This window comes from Prionailurus bengalensis, chromosome C1 (genome assembly GCF_016509475.1).
Source record: "Prionailurus bengalensis isolate Pbe53 chromosome C1, Fcat_Pben_1.1_paternal_pri, whole genome shotgun sequence".
Taxonomy (NCBI): Eukaryota; Metazoa; Chordata; class Mammalia; order Carnivora; family Felidae; genus Prionailurus; species Prionailurus bengalensis.
Window position 1 is genome coordinate 149,241,376 of NC_057345.1, and position 25,583 is coordinate 149,266,958.

The following is a 25,583-nucleotide window of genomic DNA, read 5'->3' on the forward strand; positions in this document are numbered from 1 at the left end:
AGAGAAGAGTCTAAAAGCTTTAAGGAAGAAAAAACAGGGATGCCTGGGGGTGCTGAGTCAGTTAAGCATCCGACTTTGGCTCAGGTCATGATATCATGGTTCATGGGTTTGAGTCCTGCCTCAGGCTCTGAGCGGACAGCTTGGAGGCTGGAAACTGTTTCCGATCCTCTCTCTCTCTCTCTCTCTCTCTGCCCCTCCCGCACTCACACTTTCTCTCTGTCTCTCAAAAAATGATGTTAAAAAAAAATTCTTTTAAAGAAAGAAACCAGGTGACACACAAAGGAACAGGTAGGAGATGGCACTAAACCTCTTAACAGCAACACTGGATGCCAGAAAACTATATATATATATATATACACACACAATATATCAGTTAACTTCCAGCTAAACTGTCAATCAAACTTGAAGGAGGAATAAAAGTATCTTTAGTATCTTTAATCATAGAAGGTCTTGAAAGATTCACCTTCCAGGTGCCCTGTCTCAGGAAATCACTAACAGTTGGGCTCTAGCAAAATCAGTGTGTAGACCAAGAAAAAAGATAGCATGGAAGGAAACAGAAGTCACAAAGGGAATCCCCCCGCATGGGGGACACCTAGAGAGCAATTACTCTACCTTGAAGCAGGATGATGGCAGACTTAGAGAGGGTGGTCTCCAGAAAAATGATGATTAATACAGTTGAGAGTTTGGCAGAATTTGTAGCTTTATAAATTCGCATTGATCTATTCCTTTGTATTTCATTATCTTAATTACTATACCTTCATGTTATGCTTTGATATCTAGTAACACAAGAACATCCTCATTATTTTTCCTTTTCAAAATTTTCTCATTTGGGTAAGCTAGACATTTTTTTTATGTTTATTTATTTTTGAGAGAGAGAGTTGAGCAGGGGAGGAGCAGAGAGACAGAGACACTGAATCTGAAGCAGGCTCCAGGCTCTGAGCTGTCAGCACAGAGCTGGATGTAGGACTCAAACCCATGAATGGTGAGATCAACCTGAGCTGAAGTCGGAAGCTTAACTGACTGAGCCATGCAGGTGCTCCTGGAGAGGCTAAACATTTAAATTGTAAAACAAAATACACTTTTGGGGTGATTGGGTGGCCCATTTGGTTAAGCATCTGACTCTGGATTTTGTCTTAGATCACTTCACACTTTTGAGATCGAGTCCCACAGCTTGGAGCCTGCTTGGGATTCTCTCTTTCTCCCTCTCTCTCTCTCTCTCTCTCTGCCCCTCTCTCTCTCCCTCTGCTCTCTCTTGTGTGTGCTCTCTCTCTCTCAAAAATAAATAAACATGAAAACAAACAAAATACACTTTTGAATCCATGAAAAATATTATTGAGATTTTTATTTTCAATTTTTCATGGCAGTGTAATAGGATTAATGTTTAGCTGGTAGGTACTGCTGGGTTCTTCTGGTTGTTTTTGATTAGCAACCATTTTGACTACTTGACATCCATGACATACCAACTTTAAATATTTTAAAGTCTCTGTGGCAGAGAATTGTAGCTGGCCTTATAGTTTCTCAACTTTACTATATTTCCCAGTATCTTCTGCAGGTCTCTTAAACGAAATGCAAGCAGAAGCAACGAATGCCACTCCTAGGCCTGGCCAATGAAAGTTTCCAGGCTTATCCCTTATGCTCTCTCTTCCCTCCTCATTGCTTAGAATGGTGATGGCAACAACCAGAGTCACCTTAGGATATTATACAAATGGCAGAGACCCTATAATCCTGAATCCCTGAAGAACTGTAGATAAGGGCTATGTGGGTAAACACTTCCCATCCCTCTAGTCCCACCACTATTGACAGGGAAATCTGCTTTGAACTGTAACAGAACAGAAAGAAACTTACTGTCCTTTTTTTAAAAAAAAAATTTTTTTTTAATGTTTGTTTATTTTTGAGAGAGAGAGAGAGAGAGAGAGAGACAGAGCACAAGAGGTAGAGGGGTAGAGAGAGGGACAGAATCTGAAGCAGGTTCACTGTCAGCGCAGAGCCCAATACAGGGCTCAAACCCACAGACTGTGAGATCATGACCAGAGCTAAAGTCAGACGCCCAACTGACTGAGCCACCCTGGTGCCCCATGAACTTATTGTCTTTAAACCATGGAAAATTTTTAGCTCTATTTAGCCTACCCTACCCAATATGATGACTAGATAAATGTTATACTTTTAAGAGTAATTTTATAGTAACCTATCAAAATAGTAAAAGCAGAAATATTTTGGTGCAACAATTTCATTTATGAGAATATATCATACAGAAATACTTAAATAAGCAGGTAAGGTTTTATGTACTAGGATGTCCACTGCAACATATTCACAGTAACAAAAAACTAAAGATAACTCAGAGGTACATCTTTATTTTATTTTTAGATAGAGAGAGCACAAGTTGGGGAGAGTGACAGAGAGAGAGAGAGAGAGAGAGAGAGAGAATCTTAAGCAGGCTCCACAATCAGTACAGAGCCCAATGTGGGGCTCTATCCCACAACCCTGGGATCATGACCTGAGCCAAAATAAAAGAGTCTGATGCCCAATTGATTGAACCACCCAGGCACCCCTGAAAGGTACATCTTTAGGGAAATGCTTATATAAATTAGGTTGTAAGTATCCAAAGAAATGCTAGCAACTATTAAAAAGAACAAGCTATGGGGTATGAGGATAAATTATGTCCTTTATATATTAGTAAATAATAATTTGCCAACAATATCCATAAATTTTCTGGGTTTTATAAAATAACTGTAAGTATATAAACATATCTAGTGTATAAAAATTTATATGTTCATTATATATATTTATATGTACATAGAAAATGGCCGAGAAAGTTACATATTAATCTATTAATAGTGATTAACTTTAAATATCAGTAGCACTGTGGTGATTTTAAACAATGTCCACAAGTACTTCATTATTCCTCTTTACAAAGGTGTGGCCCAATTTCCATCCCCTCAAATGTGGCCGGATTTAGTGTGTATGATTCCAGAGATGAGGTTGTAAAAGACATTTGACTGCCTCCTTACTCTGTCTTTTGGATCATTTGCCCTTGACACAGCTAGCTTCTACCTTATGGAAACACCTACCAGCTCTAAGGTGAGGTATTGACAAACTGAGACCCACCGACAACCAGCACTGGTTCAACACAACCAACCTGACTCACAACCAGGTATGTGAGTAGATCCCACCTAGGTAGTGGACCCTTCAACCCCAGGCAAGCCTTCAGGTTACTACAATCCCTGCTGGCATCCTCATGGCAATGTGTGAGAAACTCTGAGCCAAGAACCACCCAACTAAGCTATTCTGGATTTCTGATCCACAGAAGCTGGAAAGATAATAGATGTTTATTGCTTTAGGCTCCTAAATTTTGGGGGTAGTTTTTTTATGCAATAATAGATCACTAAAATGAGTATGAAGAGAAGGGGAGGGAATAACATTATTTAAAATGTTTTATATTAAAATAATTTTTTAATATTCCTGTTCATTGTTACATTTTTATAATTAACATTTGTAATTTTTAAATAAAAACATTTTAAGTTAAAAAAGGCAACCTTTGGGGCACCTGGGTGGCGCAGTCGGTTAAGCGTCCGACTTCAGCCAGGTCACGATCTCGCGGTCCGGGATTTCGAGCCCCGCGTCGGGCTCTGGGCTGATGGCTCGGAGCCTGGAGCCTGTTTCAGATTCTGTGTCTCCCTCTCTCTCTGCCCCTCCCCCGTTCATGCTCTGTCTCTCTCTGTCCCAAAAATAAATTAAAAAAAAAAAAAAAGGCAACCTTTAAGGAAAAGTAGTAGCCCATCATTTGCTGGACCTAGAAAGAATACATGTTTCAGAAAACATGTTGGAAACTCTTTCAATGACTAGCAGAAGTGACTGTATAATGTAGAGAAATGGGCCAAAAATATAAAATATCTGCTTCTAGTGATATAAAATATAAGACTTTGTCAGTGATCAATCATTATTATGTTTTTCTGCTTGAAAATTACCCCGTCATCACTGACTTGCAAAGGAGAAAACCACAGAAGAGCATTTCTCTCTGTTGTACAAATGTTTGTGCTTGTGTTAACAAAGGACAAAGAGCCCCTTTCTGATTTTTTTCCTTAGAGAACCAGTACTTAAACTTGCTTCTTTGATTTTAATGCTAATGCCCCTAGTTAAAACGCCAGTTAAAAAAGTTAAGTATTTAACATCTGCCACTAGCTCATCACCTCCATAGCCTTCCTCTGGGTTCTACCCATTTGAACTTTAGTATGTTTTTTGCTCACATCATTTCTTCTCTTCTTCCTAACTATTTTATCTCTGTACTCCTTGGGTAAACCCAACAAATCAGTCCAGCCATGTTGCAAAACAAAGACTCCCTAGCAAAACCATTGAGTTAATGACTTCTCCTGTTCATAGTTACATTTAATTCCTATTGAGCTAATGGCACCAGGGGACTGATGTCTGCATCCTGTGGCAAATATTCCCATCATTTCTTTGTCTCCACTTAAAAACATTCTTTAGCGCTTACTAGGATTAAGGGCCCCAGAGTTCTGTATGTGAGTATTGTATGTATTGCTATGTGGATTTTATTCATGTACCAGATTTTTTAAAAAGTCAGTGTTAATCTTTTCTGTAAACCTCCGCAATTTTCCATATGTAGTGATACCATCAAGGGAGAAAGGAGTGTAAGAGAAGAAGGGGAAAAGTCATTAAAAAGAGAATGTTAGGCTATGACAAAGGGAATCTGGACCTAGCCTGACTGTCTGAAAAGCTAAAGTAATTGTTCAACTTGAATTACATCATCAACCCAAGTTGGGGTGCTCAGGACATTCCAGTCATGGCTATTCCAACTAACCACCCAAGTAGTATAAAAACTGCTCTCAACCTGTTCTTGTTTTTTTTTAGTATCCAGGCCTAATTAGCGTTCAGGCAGGAACTTGACACCTATTTGAGTCACTTAAAATATGTTGGTAAAATTATTGTCCCGACATCCTCTCCTACACCTCTTTGCTAACATAGTCAAAGCATCCACTATAACATTCCCGAAAGAGAGTGGAGATCTTTACTGTTTTGACTGTGGAAAGCAGGCCTTTTGGATACTGACTCCTTTATAGTATCATTTGGATTATGGTGGGTAAATAAGAATGAGATGAAATCCAAATAAACTGACTCTCAAATCCCCATGCTTGTATGGATTTATTTGGTCCTTTGATGTATTTTTTGTTTCTCTGTTGGAATGTTTCAAATATACACTTAAATCACCCATAGAAAAGGCTGCTGATGTAAATGGACATGTATTTAGAATGGGCTGTCATCTTAACCTTCCCAGGGATGCAAAACCCATAAAGCACAAAGGGTCAATTGGAATTACCTCTTCTGTTTCTTCTTTTAAATATGAGAGGTTGCAGAGTTCAGAGTGCCCTTTCCCTCTCGGCTCTCTATTTATTCAGGTGACTCAAATTTTGGCTGTTATAAGGAGGGGTTGACCCTCAACTCTAGGACACTCTTCTTCAAATTGAGTTTTAACTTTCATGGCTTACTTTCATGATTATTTTAAGACTACTAGTTGAGTCTTTGATACTTTATCTTCACAGTGTTTTCCATTAAAAAAATCTATAGGAATATAGGAGTGTGTAATCTGAAGTATTTGAACTCATATTGTAAATGCTCTTTAAGCTAAAAAAATTTTATCAGAAAAGTAACACTAAAGACAAATTGAAAAGTAGAGGGGAGAAATCATCTGTAATGATTCAAATACAAGTGCTGCTAAAAATAGACCTACCCTAGAGGTGAGGTAGGGTCTTGACCCAGCCAAGCACATCGAGGTTGGTATATTGAAATTGGTGCATACTGGCTGCTTAACAGCCCTAGAACCAAAGCCTCTGAAAAACTGTACAGATTGCCTTTTACATGTAACATTTTATGACAAGCATTTTCAAGTAAAGTCTTCATAAGAGAAGGAACGATATTCCTTCAGGTTTATAATTTTTTTTTAGAGTGTGCTTAGAAAAGTCAAAATCTAGCTATATTATATCAACAGCTTCAACTCTGGTTGAATACTTAAGGTCTTATGGTTAGCTATGTAGGAGAAATGAGACACAATGTGAAAACTATTTTAAAAGCTTAAAGGATCATCCTCTCTTTGCTGAAAATTACAGCCCTCAAAGAACCAGGTCAGCTCATCATTCTCTGCCTGAGACTTCTAGGTTGAATCAGCCTCTCTGGCATGCTTGAGTGCATACTTCACTGCAAAATGGGAGTCCTTCCCAAAATTACTATATTCAGAGAGGTAACAAAAAATATATAATGCTTATAATGAACTTAACAAAATTACTCCCACTTTAGGGATTAAAGAATAAGATTTATGTAGTAGCAAATAGAGCCCTCTAAAGCAATTGGGCATCACCCTGAGTAATAGGAGGCATTCTGGAGTGATTACTTGAAGGAACAGAAATAGCATAATGCTGCTTGTCAATTTTATGGCAATGTCTGTATGACCCACTTGGCGTCCCTAATATCTCCTTCTCCATAATCTAATTTTAGTAACTTCGGCTTCTGGTCTTGTGGGATTGAGCTGCAGATCCTTGGTCAGGTTAGTTCACTTTGTCACCTCATTGTGACAAAGAATGAGGCCACAGAAGTATGGACAATTTGGCTTTGTGGAGAGAAATATCTCTTAACAATAAATCTTTTCTTCGCTCTCTCTTCTCCTGTTCCATCTGACCCCCCCGCCCCCAAGGCTTGGAGGTTGTAAGCAACTGAACATGTTATATCGGGAGGCTTAGGGAAATAATGGAAAAAGCACCGATTCTGGAATCAGACAAAACTGAAATCAAGTCCACACATTAAATGGGATTCTTGGAAAAATTACTTGATCTGTGTAAGCCTCAGATTTCTCATCTGAAAACTAAAGTTAAACAATATCAAGGTTTGTTGTGAGAATTAGATGACAGGTATACAACACACAGCTGTAGGCGGGTAGTCCTGTCAGTAATACTCTCTCTCTAGTGTCATTAGTGCCAGCACATGGTAGGGTTGCACTTCGTGGCCCACTTTTGGTTGTATGGGGCCATGAAACTGGTTCTAGCTAAAGAATTGTGAACAAAAGTGACGCATATTGGAAATTGCCAGGGTAAGGCCCTTTCCTTTCAACACGGTGACATATAATGTTCAAGGTGAAGGCTGTTCTCACAGCTTGGGTTCAATGGCTATCATGAGAAGAATGTCCCTGCTGACCCATCAAGGGTGAATAGAATAAACAAGGAACAAATTTTGGCAATTTTAGCCACTGAACTTTTGGTATTATTACTGCATCATAAGCCAGCCTGTCTTGTTGCTTTCCTCGACTTGAACAACAAAGTAGAAAAACTGAGAGGAGCATAATTTAGGATTGTGGAGATGTCTGACAGGTTTTCTGACTTCTCCCTGGTCTTATGTAGAAATTGTATTTTCAGACTGAAGCTAGAAATAGCTTTTCTGGTGTTGGGGATGGATCCATGTTTCAGTCCAAATAGAGGAAGCAGAGCTTTGAGGGCAAGCTATTTATGGTGTCATAACTGACACTTGGGGAAATCTTGAGAAATCTCCTAGGACTTTTATGTATTGCACATTTACTTACGGGCAAATCAACAAGGTTGTACTCTTCCTACCCCTACTGCCAGTCTTCCTTAGAAAGCATTAAAATGTTGTTGGGGTGCCTAGGTGGCTCAGTCAGTTAAGCATCTGACTTCAGCTCAGCTAGTGATCTTGTGGTTCATGAGTTTGCACCCCGTGTCTGGCTCTGTGCTGACAGCTCAGAGCCTGGAGCCTGCTTTGGATTCTGTGTCTTTCTCTCTCTCTGCTCCTCTGTCTGTCTTTCAAAAATAACATCAAAAAAAGTGTTTTTTAAAGCATTAAAATGGGGCGTCTGGGTGGCTCAGTCAGTTAAATGTCCAACTTTGGCTCAGGTCATGATCTCATGGTTTGTGGGTTTGAGCCCTGCGTTGGGCTCTGTGCTGACAGCTCAGAGCCTGAAGCCTGCTTTGGATTCTGTATCTCCCTCTCTCTCTGCCCCTTGCCTGCTCACACTCTGTCTCTCTTTCTCTCTCAAAAATAAATAAACATTAAAATTTTTTTTAAAAAAAGCATTAAAATGTTGTTGAGTTCCAAAGAAACAAATCTATTATATCCATAAATAAAATAAAGACAGTATCTCTTGGAAAGGAACATTTCTTTTAACAAAATAAAATTTAATTTTGAAAAAAAATGTTAGCCAAAATATTTAAATGTCCTATTTCCTTCCCCTCCATACAATTACTACATTTATCAATAAAATCATCTCTTCAGGGGGATAGTTGAATATAACCTAGTAGCAATAAAAAAAAACTGCAATAGACTGGCAAATTTTATTTTAACAAATGTTATTACAGCCAGTGTCTCTGAATAATGAGAATGTTACCAGCCCTTGTTGATAATGGAGGATTTTATGCATTATTTACCTATTAACTAAATTCCAAAATAATAATGGTGAACCTCTCTTAGTGCTCAATGTTAATACAGCTGATTCAAAACCATGATACTTTTTAGAAAAATAAAAGGTAACCTTTATTAAGGTATTCCTATTGGCAGGCAGTATGCTGAGTTGTTTTTTGTTTTTTTTTTTTTAAGTTTATTTTATTTTGAGAGAGAGTATGTGAACAGGGGAGGGGCAGAGAGAGAGGGAGAGCATTCCAAGCAGGCTCCTTGCTTGCCCAATGGGGTGGGGGTGGTGCTTGATCCATTGATCCATGATCGATCTCATGGACTGTGAGATCATGACCTGAGCCGAGATCAAGAGTCAGATGCTTAAATGACTGAGTCGCCCAGATGCCCCATGCTGAGTGTTATGATCAGGATTGCATTCATCTTCATGCAACAGAACCCCAACCACAGTGGCCTGGCCAAATGGAGTTCATTTTTCCATGTAACAAGAAGTTCAGAAGTAGGTAGTTGACTTACGTCACAGCTGCTTAAGAAAATCTTAAGGACCCAGAAACCTCCTAGCTTCCTGATCTACCATCCTTAGCTTTTGTTCTCTTGGTTGCAAGATGGCTGCTTTTCTCCCAGGTATTCTCATTTTGTCCAGAATGAAAAAGGAAGAGCAAAAAGCAAAATACACATCCTGACTGGCTCTCTCTTCCCTCCCCCCCGCCTTTTTTTTTAATCAGAAACTATTGCTTTCCTGGGAGCCCCTCCCTATAGAACAGAAACATATGGTCACCATAGCTGTAAGGCAGTCTGTGGAGGGAATATTTTAGCTGGGCATATTGCTACCCCAAACGAAATCATGTTTCTGTTAATAAAAAGAATAAAGGTAAGGGGCACCTGGGTGGCTCAGTCGGTTAAGCGTCCGACTTTGGCTCAGGTCATGATCTCACAGTCTGTGGGTTCGAGCCCCGCATCGGGCTCTGTGCTGACAGCTCAGAGCCTGGAGCCTGTTTCGGATTCTGTGTCTCCCTCTTTCTCTGACCCTCCCTGTTCATGCTCTCTCTCTCTCTCTGTCTCACAAATAAATAAATGTTTAAAAAAAAATTAAAAAAAGAAAGAAAGAAAGAAAAAAAGAAAGAAAGAAAGGTAGAATGGATCTTGGGTAAACAACTAGCAATTCCTCCATTAAGCCTCAAGGGCTTTATCCTGGATTTTTCAAGAAACTATGAAGTAGCTACTATTATTTTTCCATTTTAAACACTAGGAAAGAGAGGCACAGAGGCTGAAGTTACTTACCTAGGGTTGCACAGGTGGTAGGTGGTAAAACTGGAATATGAAAGAGGATTCTCAAGCACTCACAAAAGGCAAAGATGGCAAGCTGATTAAGTTTGGAGCTTGGTTCTCCTGCGAGTCCTCTCACTGCTTAATCAATCACACAGAGAGCCAGCTCGGGGCATGGCCAAGGTCTCTTGGGCAATTTGCCAGCAGGTCCCTATGGGAGGCAGTTATGCTGTCATACTTTCCCTGATGTAACCACATACCCTCAGACTCCAAACAGTCTTGAGGCAGCTGTGACAAGCATCAGTATGAGCCTGCTAATGAGGCAGAGTTCACGAGTGCAAAAAACTTCTTGGCACATCATGATTCTGGGAAGCAACATGGTTTGGGGGAGGGGTGATTCAAAGGTGTGGCCCAATGCCCTATGGGTTTAGGGAGTTTGGGTTCAGGAATGGTATAAGGCACTTGGGCTCAGGGAGAGAACAAATCATTTTGAAGCAACAAATATCGACAAAAACTTAAATAGTCATTAAAATGCAGGGTGGGGGGCGGTTTGTACTAGCCCTGTTTTATCTTTATTCATTGCTTTAGTTAACTTTAACAACTCCTGGCCTGTAGTAAAATACGTGAGGTATAGCAACAGAAAAAAGTCTCAGCTCAGGGCAAGCCAGCAGAGGCACTGGGAGCCAGCCAGTGTTCTCAGGTTGTAAAATAAAATCTCTAGACCAATCGGACACTGGCCTCCGGCCATGGCAGTGATTAATGCCAGAGTTGTAAAAAGTGCTATGGTGGGAATGGTTAGCCAGGTTGTAGTGCGTGCGTGTGTGTGTGTGTGTGTGTTGGTTTTTTTCTTTAAAGCAGCTTAACATGAAACACACAATTTTTAGTTGGTTTGGAATCTAAAAATAAAGATTTGTTTACTTTTCTTTTTTAATTAAGAACTTAAGCAACATTATAGAAGAAAAGAAGCGTAAGAAACATTAAGCTCTAAACTAGTTCCATGAATCCAGTTCTCTCTTGATCTTTGTTCAGATTCTTTCATACATTTTTACCCAATTGTAATTATTATGGTAGACCTACAATTCTTGGTTCTATTTTTTTCACGTAAATGTATTTTTATGAACATTTTCATACTTATTTGAAATATATATGTCTTATTTTAAGCTTTAGAGTATTTTGTTAACATCAGTCTGCTATGGGTTTGCTTAATCATCTCCCTATTGTTGAGCATATGGCCATTTTCATGGTTTTGCTGTTATAAATGATGCCACTTCTAACATCTTCGTATAAATTCTTTCTTTTTTTTTCCTTGAGGTTACTTCTTTCTTTCTTTTGGTTATGTTCCCCAGAGTGGTATTATTTAGTCAATGGGTATGAAGAGTTACTTGTTTCAGTGCTCTGACTTACAGCATCATCAGCAATGTAGAACACACCTGCTTTTCCATATCACTGGGTGTGCTGATTATTTGCCTGCTGTTTTCTTAGCCCCGCATCTACCCTTCCACACAATCAGCTTCGGAATGCTGGGGACGGGAGCCTGCAAACCTCATTTCCCAGGCTTTATTTCTAGCTGGGTTTCTGTTAGGTTCTGCCAATAGAAGGTTCCAGCAGAAAATTAGGAGGCATTCTAAGGAAAGAGGGGAAAAGTCATAGTTCTCTTTCTTTCTGTTTCTGGCAGTATCTCTGGAAGTGACTTCATTTCTGGATGCCCTCTCCCTGGTATTCCCAGCATCCTGTTTAGCATTCCCAGTGACACAGTATGAAGTGCAGTCTTATTCCTATAATGCTACCTCCTCCTTTTTGTTCCCTCAGCTGCTGTCTATCTTTCTGTGCTTACTAATCTCACAGTTACCTACCTTTCCCTTTTTGACCTTTCAGCTCTCCCAACTACATAATTTCCTATATTAAATGCTGTCTCTTTGAAATTCCTAGTTTGGTTTCTCTCTCTCTCTCTCTCTCTTGTTTAAGGTTTATTTATTTTTGAGAAACAGAGAGACAGAGAGAGAGAAAGTGGGGGAGGGGCAGAGAAAGAGAGGGACACAGGATCCAAAACTGCGCTGACAGCACAGAGCCCAATGTGGGGTTCAAACTCATGAACTGCGAGATCAGGACCTGAGCTGAAGTCAGATACTCAACCAACTGAGCCACCCAGGTGCCCCCCTAGTTTGGTTTCTATTTTCCTGACTAGGCTCTGATTTATAAGATGGGTCTTATAATTCTAATATATATCTTATTAAGGTAATATGTGTATGATGGCTCCCAAAGTATTATTTTCATCTTTAAAATTTCCTAGTGGAAATGGATTTTCTTAAAACTGTAAACATTTCACCCATTTGTCATCAACCTAATTGCTCTGCATGTCTCTACAACGATAAGGATCTCTAGATGACTACATATACATGCATTACTTAAATACGACCAAGTACTTGCATTTAACTGAGAAAATTAAAAATGTACACATTTCATTAGCAAATATAATTGATTTGTAGATTTAAATCTAGTCTTAGAATCTTTATGCAATTTTGTTAGCTTATTTTTCTGTTTTAACAAATATTACAGTGGATTGAGTGGTGGCCCCCAGAAGATATGTCCACATACCTGGAACTTGTGAATGCTACCTTATTTGGGAAAAGGGTCTGTCAATGTGATTAAATTAGGGATTTGGGGATTCGATCATCCTGGATTGTCTGGGTAGGTGTCTGAAATCCAATGCCAAGTGTCCTTGTAAAAGGCAGAGGGAGATTTGGGCCAGACAGAAGAGGAGGAGAAGGACGTGTGCAGTTGGAGGCAGAAACTGGAGTTATGGGGCCACAGCCAAGAAGTGCTGGGACGTCAGAAGCTGGAAGAGGTAAGGAAGGATTCTCCCCCACAGCCTCTGGAGGGAGCGGAGAAGCCTGCTCTCCTGACACCCTTATTTTAGACTATTGGCCTCCAGAATTGTGAGAGGAGAAATCCCTGTTGCTTTAAACCACAGAGACTGTGGCAATTGGCTATAGTGGCCACAGGAAACTAATACAAATATTACGTAATTTCAATATCTATTGTTTTTTTTTTTAATTTTTTTTTCAACGTTTATTTATTTTTGGGACAGAGAGAGACAGACCATGAACGGGGGAGGGGCAGAGAGAGAGGGAGACACAGAATCGGAAACAGGCTCCAGGCTCTGAGCCATCAGCCCAGAGCCTGGCGCGGGGCTCGAACTCACAGACCGCGAGATCGTGACCTGGCTGAAGTCGGACGCTTAACCGACTGTGCCACCCAGGCGCCCCAATATCTATTGTTTAAAACTATTTTTCTTTATTCTGTTTGTAGTATTCAAACTATGTACATGTTAAAAGGGAAAAAGAGCACCTATTGTGATTAGATAATTGGGTCTCAGATGCTTCTTTACTTGTAACCATCTCTTATTTAGTATTTGTTCCCATATTTTTTAGGTGAGATTTATTACAAGTTGTTCTGTTCTTTTCTGTTCCATTTTGCTGATGACTCTAATAAACCTGATAATTAGGCCTCTGTGTCATTCACATTCAAGGGGAAAAAGAAACCTAATAGCTTTTTATCAAGCCAAGACTATTATAATTAATTTATCTTTGTCTATCAGATGTTCCTTGTCTTACAGGGGCTACGTCTTAATAAACCCACTGTAAATTGAAAATATCTTAAGTTAAAAATGCATTTAATACACCTAACCTACCAAACAGCATCACTTAGCCTAGCCTACCTTAAACATGCTCAGAACACTTCCATTAGCCTACAGTTGGGCAAAATCATCAAACACAAAGCCCATTTTTTTTTTTAAAGAGTGTGGAAAATCTCATGTAAAGTATTGAATACAGTACTGAAAGTGAAACACCGTGAAACACAGAATGGGTACAGAAGGGTGGTAAGTGAATCGGTGGTTTGCCCCCATGATCGCGTGGCTGACTGGGAGCTGCAGCTTGCTGTCATGGCCCAGTGTCAGGAGAGAGGATTGTACCACATAGGACTCACCTGGGAAAAGATCAAAATCCAAAATTTGAAGTACAGCTTCTATGGAATGTGTATCACTTTCCTACCATTATAAAGTTGAAAAACTGTAAATAAACTATCAGTCAGGGACCATCTGTGTGTTTTTCCTTCTAATCCTTTTTTTTTTTTAATTTTTGATCCATCTATTATCCTGTTCTCTTCCCCTTCTTTTGTTTCTTCTTATACATGTGATTCCCAACCTGTTTTTCTTAACTTTAGTAAAACACACACGCTTGTTTTTTAATCACCAAAGATCCCCTTGATTATTACCACCCCCGCCCGACCCTTTTAGTTCACAACTTAAAGGATTTTTGTCTTTAACTTATATTTGCCACTTGCAGTGGATATTTGTTGGCTTGCTACTCCCTAATCAGATATTCATTTGGGAACTTACCTTTCTTCATGTAGCCCACATGCTTCAAGGCAAACCAACATCTCCTCTAATGCCAGAGATAGGCCATAGTTGACTTAGGCAGTCAGCACATTGCAGCCCCATTTACTGATATTGGTTTAGAAGAGGGCATTGGACCAGATGGTCCAATCAAGGTTAATTTCAGGACTCTTGCTTGGAATGTTGGGACAGGAATATGTATTCCTTCTTACTGGATGTAAACAAGGAAGCACACAGCCCAGTTGAGGTTGGCAGTTATGTTACATTGTCAAGGGGAATTGTCAAGGGGAACGCTGTTATTGGTTAAGTCTTTTTAAGCTGAGTTTTTTTCTGATCCTAGCCTTAACTGGTGTATGAAGAAATAGTTAATTATTTTTATTAAGACTTGCAAATTTGAAGTTTTGATCAATAACTGTAACACCTGTTACCATTTATTATCTGCTGTGTGCCATTATATTGAAAAGTAGTTACTATTATTCGGCCATAAAGAAGAATGAAATCTTGTCATTTGCAACAACATGGATAGAGCTACAGTATAATGCTAAGCGAAATAAGTCAGTCAGAGAAAGATAAATATCATATGATCTTACTCATATGTGGGATTTAAGAAACAAAACAAATGAGCAAAGGGTGTGGGGGGAGAAAGGGAGAGACAGACCAAGAAACAGACCTCTTAACTGTAGAGAAGCCATTGATGGTTACCCGAGGGGAGGTGGGATGGGAGACAGGTGAAATAGGTGATGGGGATTAAGGAGTGTACTTGTCATGATGAGTACCGGGTGTTGTATGGCATTGCTGAATCACTATATTGTACACCTGAAACTAATATTACACTGTATGTTAACCAAATGGGATTTAAATAAAAACAACAATAAAAAGAAAAGTAGTTATAATCACAGCCAGTAGGAGTACAGCTAGGTCAGCTGCAGAGAGGGGTAGACTGACACAGAAGGACACACAGAAGCAACACATCGCCATGACTTTACATTTAATAATAGGCATTCTCATTCTTAAAATGTTCCTTGGGAGGCACCTCACTGGCTCAGTTGGTAGAGCATGTGACTCTTGATCTTAGGGTTGTGAGTTCAAGCCCCACTCTGGGGGTAGGAGTTCTATAAAAAAATAAAATCAAAAAATTCCTTCATACCCTCATTGCAGGGCACTTCTGGCGGGAGTGGGTGTGGTCCTTCCTATATACATTGCTTCACACTTTTTGCTATTTTACTGTTTCCTCTTACCTCCTCTTCTTAGAAGCAAACACAAATTGCTCTCCCTGTCACAGAGCAGTCTGGCCCTTGTCTGTGATACCTTGCTGCTTAACTCATACATGGGACCAAAGGTCTCACTTACTGACCCAATAAATGTTTTCCCAGTAAAGATCTTCTAAAGGGGAATTCTGATGCCAGTTATTAAGATAACAGTTTCACCTTGGGTTGCAATGAGGTTAAATTACTTTGTCAAGGGCTCACAGCTAAAAAGAGCAGAACTGGGATGCGAGTACAGGTCTGCCTGTCTCTAAAGCCTAAAGCCTTTTATTTTATTTTTTTAAAGTTTATTTACTTATTTTGAGAGAGAACATGTGAGCGTGTGCACACACAAGCAGAGAGGGGGCAGAGAGAATCCCAAGCAGGGTCCACACTGTCAGCACAGCGCCTGACCCAGGGCTCCATCCCACGAACCGTGGAATCATGACCTGAGCCAAAATCAAGAGTTGGATGCTTAACGGACTGAGACACCCAGGATCCCCTAAGGCCTTTTTCTTACACCATGGCAACTCTCAACAAGAGCATTAAAGTTTGTGTGACTTCTGAGTCTTAGAAAAGGCCATGCAGCTTCTGCTGTTGCTCTTGGGAACTTGCTCTGTGAGCTCCCTGCCATGTTAAGAGGTTTGGCTATGCTGGGGCCACCATGTGAAGAAACCACAGAGACAGATAGATGTCTAAGGAGCCCTAGCTTTTCTGGGTCTTCCCAGTCCAAGTGCCAGAACTCACTGAGCTATATTCTGACTGCAACTGCATGAGGCATTCTGAGAACTACCTGGTTGAACTCAGTCAGACCATAGATCATTATTGTACAAAGACACTGAGTTTGGGGTGGTTCTTCACACAGCAATAGACAACTTGGAAAAATGCAGAATTTATATTCACTCAATCATGCAACATGTTCCTTGTCCTTTTGGAGCTCACATTCCAGAAGAAAAAGCTATCAGCTTTTAAGCCACTCTGACATTTGGTTACAGGCATTATTGCTCTTTTCAAGGGCCTCTGGAGGTTATGTTTCAATCAACATCTGGAGCCATTCTTTGTTTTTGATACATTTGTCATTCTAACTGATGATACACAGGACCTTTTTTTAATGGCTATTGTTTACAAGTATTGGTTTTCAACCTCCTGAGTATTTTTTCCCATCTGATTTCTTAAAAATTAAACTTTTTCTTTTGAGATCATTGTTAACACATGCAGTTGTAAGAAATGATGCAGAACTCGCCTGTGCCTTTACCCAGTTTATCCCAAATAGTAGTATCTTGCAAAGCTATATCGTGTACTGCCACAAAGATATATATTGATGTTGAGACAGTCAAGAAATAGAACATTTCCATCTACAAGGATCTCTTCTGATTTTTTTTTTTTATAGTTCCCTGCCCTTCACACCATCCTGTCTCCTGGCAACCACTAACCTGCCCTCCATTTTTATAATTTTGTTATTTCAAGAATGTCATATAAATGGATCTTTCATTCTGTAACCTTTTAGAATCGGCTTCTTTTATTCAGTATAATTTTCTGCAAGTTCATCCAAGTTGTGTGCATCAATAATAGTTCATTCTTTTTTATTGCTGACTAGTATTCTATGGACGTTTCACAGTTTGACCATCCCTCTGTTGAAGGACATCTGAATTATTTCCATTTTTGGCTATTACAAAGAAAGCTGCTATGAACATTTATGTGTAGGTTTTTGTGTACACACAAGTTTTCATTCATCTGAGATAAATATCCAGCAGTGCAATTATTGGGTCATATGGTATTTGCATGTTTATTTTTTTTTTGAAAGAAATTGCCCAACAGTTTTCTAGAGTGGCTATTTCATTTTATATTTCCATCAGTCATGTATGAGTGATTCAGTTTCTCCACATGCCACCTGATCTTGAATGGTAAGTTAAATATAGCTTTCCAGATAAATATTAGAAATATTTTTCCCCCATTGCAGGTACCAATTCTTTGTCAACAAGATTTAGGCGTCTAGCATTTTGATTGGCCCTTAGGGGTAGGATGAGGGCATGAAGAATTAGAAGATGGAGAGCTGATGAGGACACCATCTAATTTTAACCCTCAGTGATTGTGGTCTTATTTTGGGTTGCTGATGTCTTGTTTTAACCTGTTTCTATTGTAATTGTATCAGTAATCTCTCTCCCTTCAGGAGGTCTTTTCAAAGGCACTGAAAACCTTGAAGAGAGGCAACAGATGAGCTGTAAAAGCAAAAAGAGGCTTAGTAAGAGCTTTGAATCCACTGAAAGGTAGCAAGGCTTTAGCTACAGCTCACTAGGTAGTCAAATCAATCTTTACTAAGTAGCTGGTTTTTAGAGCAAATGCTCTAGGTAAGAGGTGACTTCTCTAATGAAGCCCAGTGGTTTAATTTCTTGTGATAATTACATTGTGCCCTATTTTCTCTTAGGCAGACATGACTCGCGTCACAGCCACTGAAACATTTAGACATGACACACACGGAAGATAGAGCAAAAGTTTATATTTAAACATTTCTGCCCCAAATCTAAAATGTTCAGATCTTTAATAGACTGTTTTAGATAGAGCTTCTAATTATTGTATTAAAATCCCAAGACTAGTTTAAAAAAGTTTCCTAAATGCAGGAATCCTGCTTTAAGCACATTTTGTCTTGGAAGGCAAGTCCGCCTATTCTGTATTGTCTCTTAGGGGAGAAACCTCTCTCAGTTCTAGAAAGTTGATTGTCAACATCATCATCATCCTAATCATCATCATCAATATTCCTCATCTGTTTCTGGAGTAGGTTGTCCGATCATCAAAGGGAAAACAGCAAACTGATTTTTAAATAAAACCAAACTTTCCATTTTGGCTAGTCTCTCTGTATTTATGCCCCCTCCCCTTCCCCAGCTTAAACCACATCTTTTGGTAGGTGCTATTTCCTGATTTATATTTCTTCAAATAAATATGCACCTGCAAGGGAGTTTTGACTAGTTCTTGGTCTTACAGAAAATATTTATATGGGTTCGAGCTCATAATTTCATTAGTGTTGATCAGTACTCTTTCATAGAATTGAAAGGATCTTCAGTAATTAATGATGTAAGTAAGATTGTAATGGTAATTGCGAAGAATCTGAGCAAGAATTTTTTTGAAGGAAACATTTCCTTCAAATCAATACATTGTGTAATTAAGAATTTCCAGGGGCACCTGGGCGGCTCAGTCAGTTAAGTGTCAGACTTCAGCTCGGGTCATGACCTTACAGTTTGTGGGTTTGCGCCCTGTGTTGAGCTCTGTGCTGAGAGCTCAGAGCCTGTAGCCTGATTCGGATTCTGTGTCTCCCTCTCTCTCTGCCCCTCCCCCGCTTGCGCTCTGTCTCTCTCTCTCTCTCTCTCTCTCTCTCAAAACTAAATAAACATTAAAACAATTCAAAAAATAATTTCCATATATTTTTGCATAAAGTGAGGTACTCTTATATTGTATATATACTGCAATTTTCCCTCTTTAAAACTAACACAGGAGAAAAATGTAACTCTGTAGATGGCTCCTGACTGCTTCTGTTTGAGAAAAGAATTGTCAATTTACCCCCAGATGAGCCTCTGAGAGCTTAATTGGAGTTATTATCTGCTACTAAATCATAGTTAAGGCACTCTTCCTTCACATTTGGCAAATGTGGGCATTCTGGACTTCTCTGATCAGACTTTACATTGTTATTCCAACCAAAACGGTCCCAGGTAATGGGGGGGGGGCAGTCAAAAGCATAGCTTATTGTCTACTAAATAAAAGTTACTTTCTGTAGAGCATTTTCTAATTCATTAAGTGCTTTTTACCATATTTCGTTTAATCTTCACCACAAACCTGTGAGGCACAGATTCTATCCTCCTTATTTCATAGATGAGAGGCCAGAGACTTAAAAGGACTAAACGAATTGCCAGGAATCACAAACAGTAACTGCCAAAGTCAGCACTGGGATCTAGATTTTATAACTCTAGTGTCAATGCCTTTTATACAACTTGCTGAGAAGAGGGAAAGTACCACTCCCAAGGTGGAGAATATTAAAAAAAAAAAAATTCTTTAATGTTTATTTATTTTTGAGAGAGAGAGAGAGAGGGATACAGAATCCAAGGCCGGCTCTAAGCTCTGTCAGCACAGGAGCCCCACGCGGGGCTTGAACCCATGAACTTTGAGATCATGACCTGAGTTGAAGTCGGACACTTAAGTGAGTGAGCCACCCAGGCGCCCCTCCAAGGTAGAGAATATTAAAATGCATTTGTTATACTTAAAGTTAACAGCACATTTCTTTTTAAGCCATCTTAACCAGACTCAACAACATTTATTGGAGGGATTACTACCTGATTGCATTACCTCAGCCTTCCTAAACATGGAAAATTTCTATTTCCCCCTATAGACCATTTCACCATCAGAAGACTGAACTAAAGCTATGTTTAAAATGTTAATCAGATGGCATACCATCTTAAAAAAAATTCTCCCGGGATTTTAGTTACTCCATTATTATTATAGGGAAATGTGACCCCCTGAATCTATTTCCTTATTTTCTTCCCTCTGTGGATTCCTTATCAGTTTAAATAATTCACTGCTTCGCCCCTATTGGATGAGATTTTACAATATTGGCAGGGCATGTGCTAGACCTACAGAGGGGGTTATATGTTCCATTAGATGACTTTTACTTTGACTGCCTGGCTAACTGTATACAACTGCAGTTTTTGACATCCTAGGATGAATGTCTGCTGTTAGCCTACCTCTGACCATGGTGTTGATACAAGTGTGTGACCATGAATTGTTACATACCCAGGAACTGTGTAGGGTATGTAATTTAATTGCTTTTCCCAGCGGATTTCTAACTATAACCCAATTTATTTCAGTATTCCCCATGCCCTTAAAAATGCTTTTCCCCCGAAAATGTTAAAAGGGAAAGGAAGAATGAATGGACCAAAGGAGAATGAATTATGTAAACTTGAAAAGACACTCCAAGATAGGCGAAAAAGCGTTTGTGGGCTGAATTATTTGGAGTCTGGATTTCCTACCTGGCCTTAATTTTTTTTTTTTTTTTTTTGGTCCCTTCTCAGTTTTTGTATTTAATTACTACACTGTTTTAAACATTTCACTTCTCACTATGTATTCTATACTAGGCATACCATAATAAACACTGGCTCTGATCCTAACTTAGGCTTGATTTAAAATAGAAGTACTTAAGAATCTGAGCAAGGGGAAAAAAGCATACTAACACTCATGAGACACATTCTTTTCTCACGCCTTCCTCAGCCTATTGCCCTGGGCAGTAAATTGTACATTAAAATAGCCAGTTTATTATTTGCTGTTTTCTTTCACTCTGCTGAGAAAAGCTACATTGCTGGCAAACTGACAGAAAATTTTAAAACGGAATCCAATATATTGTATGTATGTTTGGTGAATATGTTCAAACATACAACACTAATGTGATTTATATTTGTCTTTTAATTATTTTTTTCAGCTGGAATCCATAGAAATGTAATGAGTGAGCTTTTAAAATTCAATGGGATGAGCAGAAGTACCATAAGGAAAGCAAGAGGTGATTCTTGCTCACCCCCCACCTCTAAAAATAAAAGCAATCACCTAACAACTAACTAAAAATATCTTTTATTTTTTTAAGGGAAAGGCAGGTATTTAAAAAGCATCGAAATTCATTTTTTGAACGTGTGTTTCAACTAATACTTCACATTTTTAGATTCTTAGAAAATGTTTAAGTCTTTCTCTTATAGACTTAATCTTAATGCTCCCCCCCTTCATCCCCTCCCATGAATTGTGATTACTATGAGTTTTGGGTCTCGTCTTCTAGAAAATGTACCATTTTCACTCACAGCTTAAGACAGCTTTGATGTTCTTAGTATGACATACTGTATGTAATGTTAGCTGTTCAAAGCTGGAGATCAGATTGTGCATAATAACATATGTAGTTTGGATTATATAAACACTACGGGAAGAAGGGGAGAGAGGGCCCTTCTGTGTACAAATCTCAGATTGCTAGCTGTATGCCTGTTTAGAATGTTAAACACTCCTAACTAGGCAGTGATGAAGTTACTTCTAAGTGACTGAGACTTCTGAAACTATAGAGACGAAAAATTTTCAACTAAAAATAATTTAAAGATGATGCTGACAATTAACATATTTACTTTATGTGATTTTCTAGTTGCTACTTAGGGAGCTTTGGGGATAGAGGGGGGAATATAAATTTCATTGTCTTTAAAGCCCAATTTAATTAAGCAATTTCATCAAAAACTCGGAGAATATAGCTTAAAAGAGCCAAAGACAGAAGAACCTGATACAAATTGTAAATTTCATCCATTATACATTTCACCCATTGTCTGAGGCAGGGAACTGTACCAGTGTGTTTCCCTACGATTGCTTCTTTTATATCTCAGTATTTCAGATTAAACTACTGTGGAGTTTTTTTCTTTTGTGTCAGTCTTTTATTTCTAAGGTGGCTGTCTGCCTTTTCATCTGTTGAAAGATTGGTAACTTTTATGCATTTCATTTCAAGAGAAATTAAATAAAGCATATTACCATATTTTTCAGTGATGAGACATTTCAGAGTGAAGAAATAAGTCAACAAATTTCTGATTTAATAAGTTAACATTTTATCGTAAATATTCAGATCCTGATTTCTTTGAGGAAGACCTCAAGGCTGCTGATATGTTTACTGCTCAAATATCAGGACAGTAATAATCAGGCCTTTGAAAGTTGGGGTGAAAAATCCAGCCAATTTCAGTTGTCTTTTATTTATGTAGGAAGATTGTCTGGCATTTTGCTTCCTGTCCCTGTTCATAAGAACTCTAAATATGGACACCCATCTCTAGAGGTATCTTTATATTGGGAAGCTCTGCATGAGGTTGAAATTTTTATGGGGAACTTGCTTAAAACACAGTTGTCTTTAAAGGCCGGTTTGCCACAGCAAGGTTAGGGGTTGCCAATAAATCCATTTATAGCAACTTCTGTATTCCCAGCTCCAGACACACAGTTGGGGTGACTTGTGCAGTTTCCGCAGGACACACAAAGCAGCAGCAGTCCTAGTTGATCTTTCTGTGACCAAGGCTGGTCCAAAGGGCTTGGGGTGTGGAGTGGGCTGAGATGTGTCCCCCCCCCCCCCCCCCCCCCCGCGCCTGGCTTGAATTGACTGCCTCAGATTCCTGCGGGGTGCTGGCTGAACCCAGGACCCCAGAATCCGTAGGCCCTATCCTGGCTTTCACTCTGCTGGGAAATAACAAAACATTTTGGGAACTCGGGAATTTAATTTACTGCTACCAACCGAAACAATAATAACATCTTTGTTTCTCCTCCTTCCCGACCTCCCTCCTCCCACCGACAGAAACATGATGTTGGCCCTCCGTGGATATAGCAGCGGTAGGAGGAGGCTGCAGCCCCGGTAGGAGGAGGCTGACGACACCGGGCCCTGGGGACCCCCGGACAATCACCAGTCCCTGAACGTCCCTAGTTCGCTTTTGGGAAAGAAAAAGACAGCAGGGGATATGCTCTTTACATCTTCCATCTTCCCTAGCTCATTCTTGCCCCCAAAAGCGAGTGTTTGAGTGTGTGTGTTAAGTGAGGCAGAGAGAATTCAAGAAAGCCACAAAAGTCACCGTGAAGCATCCACCAAAACTTCACTTAGTTAATTGCTCCCATATGTCGTCTTCGACTGTTTTCAAAACGCAGCAAGGAGGGGGACGCCTTGTCACTGATTTTAAAGAAGTTGAAAACGACTACTCATCTTGATCCAGGCCCAGAGGGCCCCAGGCGCAGCCTCAGGAGACTAGCCCCCTGGCGGGGCGCTGGAGACCGGCCCCGGAGAGGTAGGGCGGAAGGCGCTGCGCCCGCGCCCGGCGGAAAGTTCGCGCGCTGCGCCCCAGCGGGTCCCGGGAGCCGCCGCAGCCCCGGGCGGGGAGGGGCGCGGGAGGCGCGGCCCGGGCGGGCGCGCGAGAGGAAGGTGCCTTCGGGAACACGCGCAAGGGCGGGGATTCGCGCTGCCAATGAGGCCCGGGTGTGGGCCGCGCGAGGCGGGGGGACGGGCCAGAACGCAGCCTTCGCTGTGGCAGCTGCGGGAGCATTGGCCGCGTCGGGAGCCGGAGGAGAGGCAGCCGCGGACCGCCGAGCTGGCCGCGCCCCGAGGCCCGGCCCTGGGGTAGGGAACCGCGCCGAGGAGCTGGAAACTTTCCCGGCAGGTAACTCCCGCCGCCCTGGCGCCGCCGCCGGACTCCCTGCGTCCCGGGCACCTCCAGCTGCTGCGGTGCTGAGGGGAGGAGAGGGTCCCGCGGAGGAGGAGAGGGAGATGGGGAGAGTTGAAAAGCATGTGGGAAAGTTTCTGGAGCCTCTCTTCCCCACCCCCTCTCTGGCTGGGCACACCCGGGAGCTTTCCGGGGATAGGCTTGGACATGTTGGGCGCCCCGGGCCTTGGTCCTGCCGGCTCGGGAAAGTCGGCGCCTTCCCTTCGCGGTCCCCTCCGTGCCGGACCGACTAGTCCCCGGCCAGACTGAGGTGCGGGGGCAAGCGGGAACGCGCGGCAGCACGCTAGAGTTTCGGGACCACCCCCGCCCGGCGCGCCTCCTCGCCCCCTTTCCCGCCTCCTCTGTAGCCCGCGGGCTTGGCAAGGGCTTGGGCTGCGCCTGGTACCTGGGGCAGGGGAGGCGGAGGAGAAGCGCGCCTGGCACCGCGGGGTCCAGGGCGCCCCCCGGAGTGTAGGGGAGCGCGAGTCGCGAAGTTGCCGGGTGAACTTAAGCCGGAGAGCGGAGTGTGTGTGGGGGGGTGCTGTGGTATTGCCCCAGTCTGGGCTAAAAGTCCATTGCTTCCTTTCCAAAACACCGCGATTAGCATATCCACGTTCTTTTTTGTGTGTGTGTGGGGGGGAGGGTAAGATTAGACATTGAGGGGGAGCTGAAAAAGACGATGATTGTATCAGGATTGTGAATCCCCCGGTTCTTGGATAGTGGAGAGTGGTCACTTTTGGGGGGACTTACGGCAAGGCTCGCGTCTTACTGGAAGACTTTGGGGGTGCGGGCGCTCAGCGCTGGGAGTTTGGGGGGCTCCCCGCTTTGGCGCGGCAGCTTTCCGGAACGGCTGGCGAGGAAGGAAGCCCTAGGCATTGTGTGGCGTATTTGCAGACAGAAAGGTCTCAGGATAGGCAGTCTCAAAACTTACTTGACTTATTGTGTAAGGCTCGGGGAAGAAATGCGGCGGTGCCCGGATAGAAATACCGCGCCGTGGCCAGGAGTTGAGAGGACGCTGGGCTCGGCCACAGTGTTCCCCTCCAGCCCACTCTTGACAGCCCTAGATCATTGTGCCTCCGGTGACTCGTAACGGTCGCGCTGTCCCCGCTAGAGTCAACTAGGGGAGGTGGAAGGGCACCTTCATCTTGAACTTGACCCTAGGAGCAGCGCCGTCTGGGCAGGTTGCAAGGTAAAGGCAAGCTGAATCTAACCGTGGATGGGCCTCGAACTCTGGCACGGAAAGGAAGTGCCTTGTCCAGAATCTTTGAGAAAGGGTTTAGGGCTGCTGAGTTCACTAACTCTGGAAATACCAGATCACCAGACTGCAGAAGTTGATGTGTTTGGAGGGGGTGGGGATGGGAGAGGAGAGGGGAAACCTGGTTAGTTGGTACAGAAAGTTGGTATTTCTCTGTAGTGAAAATGAGGGGAGTCTGCATCTCTGCTTTCACCAGATCCGTTACTCTGGTTTTTTGTTTGTTTTTTCCTTCCTGGGTCATCTTTATTTCTGCCAGGCTGGCACTCCGGGATGGGGGAGGGGAAGGAGAAGCAGCAGTTGTGAAGCTCCACTGGCCAGCTTGGAGGTATTTTAGATCTGCTACTAGGAAGATTCCTGGATTTTAACAGCTGCTTCTTGATTGCTGGGAATGAGAGAATTTATGAGTGACTGAGAGATGGTCATTATAGTAGTAGTCTGAATGTTTTACTCATCTAATCTACTTAAGGATCTCAGGAGGGACCTTCTTGAGACAATGCCAGCTTCTGCAGAGTTTGTCAGCCAGAATGTTTGGTGGGTGTTAGTCAGAACTCATGGTAAATATATCCTGGTGGTACTGAGATGAAAAGTATGCAGCAGTAAAGGAAATGTGGTATCTGACATCCTTCAGGACTTCCTCCTAGCCTTGCTCCTGTTACCTGCCAAGTGAACTTGGTCCAGGCTTCCGGACTGTTGTGATTTGACAATAAGGGATGGGAAATAGTGTCATCCATTTTAGTGGGGCAGGAAAGTCCAGAAATAAATGTAAGGTTACTTTTTCA

General features: G+C 41.4%; 1 protein-coding gene across 13 annotated transcripts in view; it reads left to right on the forward strand.

The window, feature by feature from the left end:
• The first annotated feature begins 23,322 nt into the window (after positions 1-23,322).
• TANC1 (tetratricopeptide repeat, ankyrin repeat and coiled-coil containing 1) overlaps positions 23,323-25,583 on the forward strand; it is a 241,983-nt gene continuing 239,722 nt past the window's right edge. For 5 of the 13 annotated variants that reach the window (XM_043576846.1, XM_043576836.1, XM_043576835.1 and 2 more), the window contains exon 1: positions 23,326-23,507. The gene's annotated coding sequence lies outside the window, so the exon portion shown is untranslated. Of the gene's footprint in view, positions 23,508-25,583 lie in introns of all 13 variants that reach the window. The other 8 variants (XM_043576845.1, XM_043576842.1, XM_043576844.1 and 5 more) reach the window with 5 other exon arrangements.